This window comes from Perca flavescens, chromosome 17 (genome assembly GCF_004354835.1).
Source record: "Perca flavescens isolate YP-PL-M2 chromosome 17, PFLA_1.0, whole genome shotgun sequence".
In the NCBI taxonomy this organism is placed as follows: Eukaryota; Metazoa; Chordata; class Actinopteri; order Perciformes; family Percidae; genus Perca; species Perca flavescens.
In genome coordinates, this window is record NC_041347.1 from 3346600 (window position 1) to 3350632 (window position 4033).

Here is a 4033-nt window from a genome sequence, read left to right on the forward strand (position 1 = left end):
TTGTACTGCTAACAGTGTAGCTGCGTCTGTGCAGGGCAACTTTACTTATTCGTCCTCTCATGTTGGACTGAGAGCAGAGTAGACGTTACAGTGACTCACTATCGCCTCTCGAGCTACAATTGGTATTACAAGACAGGACGGGCCGGGCTTAGCATGCTCATTTCACTAGATATCTCTGCAACACAATCCATAGACTTCTTTGACATAACGTCAAAACTGTTACTTCTGTTGACTTCTGGCCATATCTTACACATAAGCAACTTTAAGTGAATCTGAATACTTCTTCACCACATAGACTGTATAATGATAATGGAAAAACCTTCTGAGCTGGAAAATTGAAGCCAATGCGGAAGTGCCTTAAACCTGCATTCAATCTAATTTCCAGCAGGGGGCAACTCCACAGGTTGCAAAAATAAGTTACTACTACTTCTCACTTGATTTATTACCTTGATAAACATTTTCATAATGGGTTTATGGTCTCAATAGCTACTTTCAAGTCTTATTCAATCCAGAATGATGTTCATTTTGTAAATTACGGTCCAATTTATGAATGGCGCAAGTACCCGGAGGTCCGCCAGTACTGTAAATCTCTGCTAGATGATTTGCTTCAGAAGTGTTGAAGATCACCAACTTTCCCTCTTCAGCATTTAGTTTAGCTTAGCGCCATTGTTACCATAAACAACACTGGCTTGGCTGCATCATCCACCCCAGCTTACCCTCTCATCAAATGTCGTTTGCACATTCAATTGCACACAAAAAAGATTGCGACACTCGTATTGCCAAACTTGAGGCTTCAAAACGGCAGTCCGCATACCAATGGGTGACGTCAAGGATGCTACGTCCACTCATTTTATCGTTTTATTGTCTATGCTTCCACCACTGCTGAGGTCACAGTGGCAGTGGAGCAGCCTTTTGTCAGATACTAAACCGTGTGTGTGGGTTACTGTTGTTAACTTTGCACACCACAGGCTGTGGTCCTAACCAGCTCTTCAGCAGGAGACTCCACAATCAATACACTTAATCTCACACAAATAAATCCGCACACAGAGGATACTGTATGTCATTGGACCGACTGTGGGAGTGTGTGCAAGTATGTGTGATCCCTCCCAGGTTGTCCCAGTGTGTATACATAAGACATAATATGGCCACTGTGTGATTTTCACATATTTCATGTGATTTTTAAGAGGTCTGAGTTTGGGCAATAAACCTGAATTAAGTCACATAATTCCCCAACAAAACAAAACTGACAGCTGATACAATTATTGAAAATATATTTTGGCCACATTATCTAATGCTGCAGAGAATAGGGAGAAATTGAGATGGGAGCAGCATAGAGTGATGCAGACAATGAGAAGCATGACTCAGCAGTTTTCTTCCTCATTAGAAGTCTTGTGTGTGTGTGTGCAGAGCTGTTAAAATGTTTAGGAGGCTTCTCCAAACCGGGGCTCCCTCTCACCTTTGCCAAGTCTCATTTTCTAACAGTAAGGAAGTGACACAGAGATGTACCTGAGGACACTCTGAAATAACTCACAGTCACATCTAAAAACATTTGGGATGCTAATGAATGCATCCTTCATGAATCAGGAGAACTCAGTCTGATATGCTCTCAGAATATTTCTTTTTCTGCAACCTTGTTTGCCATTTCCTCTCCTTTTCCGCCCACACAGCTCTAATGTTACTGTTTAACTGGCTGGTGGTGGTGTTAATCTGTGCAACTTTCAATGTTTTTTAACTTATTTCATTAAGTTGTATGAAAATATGCTTTTTGCATTTGCTACATTAGCTTAGCTAGCAAAAATGAGCAAAAAATATGACAGAAAAAATAGACGTTTTGCTTCCCTCTATAACATTATAATATAACATTTTGTTTTCAGGGCTTTCTCTGTTTGCGAGTTTGCCACTGTGACAACGTGATAGTATAGTGCCATCATGTACATCCCCTTTATCCTGGATACTGGCATTGAACACTGATGAGATACCATGCAGGTAGTCCATATCCACAACATTCCACTTCCGGGATTGCTCCAGTGCTGCCAGAAATTCCGCCGGATCACGCTCTTTTCAGCCGGATGTCCGTTACCTTATGGTTTCTTTGTGTTGGTATTCCAATATATGGTGGTTTTATGAAGACTATGGTTAACTGCTCCCCAGATTTTTGCAGGGTAAATCCAGACAGCTAGCTGGACTATCTGTCCAATCTGAGTTTTCTGTTACATGACTAAAACAACTTTTTGTCATTTCTGCCTACGCTCTTAGTGTGTTTTCTGTTTTTCATGGACTTCCTGTTTTATTTTGAAATTCTATGTTTGTCTGTATTCCCGTTCACTTCTTTTCCTGTCTTTGTTTGTTTCCCGCCTTTTTTGATTACCTGTCCCCGCCCTAATGTGATTAACCTGTGTCTAGTTGTTTTCCCATTCCCCAATGTATGTACTCACCTGTGTTCACTTACCCTTTGCCAGATTAATGTAGCTCCTTGTGTGACTCACCTTCCAGAGTTTTCTCGGCTAGTTTTCCCAGTGTATCCTGATCCTTTGCCTGTATTATCGACCACGTTTTCCTGCCTGTTGGACTTGTACCGTTGCCTGCATTATTGCCTGTATATCGACCACGTTTCCTGCCTGTTGGACTTGTACCATTGCCTGTATTGTTCTTCGAACAATAAATCACTTACCTTTTACCTCTGGTTCCTGAGTCGTGCATTTGAGTCCGCCATTGACACTTTTGAACGTACACGTTCCACCAAAACAAGTTCCTTCCAGAGGCTATTTTGCAGCTGCACCGTGGCTCTGTCGGGCACTTAGTGCTGCACATGATGATCGTGATTTGTTTAAAGAAATGCAATAAACCATACCCAGGTAACAATTTAGGGTTCCCAGAACGTTTTTGGTTGCATGAAGGTTAGTTTTTGGTTCCCATGGAAAGTTTTCCTGACGTTTATGGTTCCCAGAACGTTTGCCTAACGTTGCATCCTTTAGATTATGTTGTAACCTTTAGAGAACGTTCCCCTAACGTTCCCCCAACGTTGTAACCTTTAGAGAATGCAATGTTATTTACCCTTTAAGTAACCTTTATGGAAGGTTCCCCTAACGTTATATTTTACATTCCCCTAACCTTTGAAAAACTATTACAACCATGGTACCAAAAAATTTAATATATATATATATATATATATATATATATAAGAATCAGAATCAGTTTTATTGGCCATATAGACACATACTGTACAATAGAGACAACATACATATAGGCACATTAACACAATATAAAAAAAAACTATACAAATAAGACATAATATCAATACAAGTACACATGGAGTGGGATTTAGAGTGCAAAGTAATAGTGCAAATGTAGTGTGCAAGATGCATATTGGAATGATAAAGTATGTAATGTGTAGGGGAATGGCCAAAGTGGGGATGACCCCACTTATCACCAGTTCAGGAGAGTGATGGCAGTGCTGTAGTGCCTGCCAGAGGTAGGAGGCAGGAGGATGGCACGGTGTAGAAGATGGCCAATAGCTCTTGTGGTAGGCCATGCTTCCGACGTAGGAAGTACAGCCTCTGCTGAGCCTTTTTAAGGATGTTGGACTCCCACTTCAGGTCCTGGGAAATGATGGAGCCCAGAAACTTGAATGAGTCCACCTTTGACACTAGGCTGTTGGATATTGTGAGGGGGGGAGCACTGTGAGGTCCTCCACGTCTGCTGCAATCAGCGCGGGGTAGTTTTTCAGGGAGGCCGCTAGAGTAGCAAGTAGAAGCAAAGTTAAAAGTCAAATTAAAACCTCTTATCAGCCAAGCTAAGCATAATAATGATGTGAACAATAAAATAACATCTGCCTGTTATAACCCTGCAGATTGTCAGGTCCTGGAAGGCCTTCTTTGTCTTTCTGCTCTGCAGGCTATACGGTTTTAGAACATCATCGACTGGAGCAGAGGGAGGTGACTGGAAGCTCCTTAAGAGCATGAGCAGCTCATCCATCTTTTCCTCAAATATGTCCATCCGTTGTGCCATGCGGGTAATGGATGTCCTCATGGCT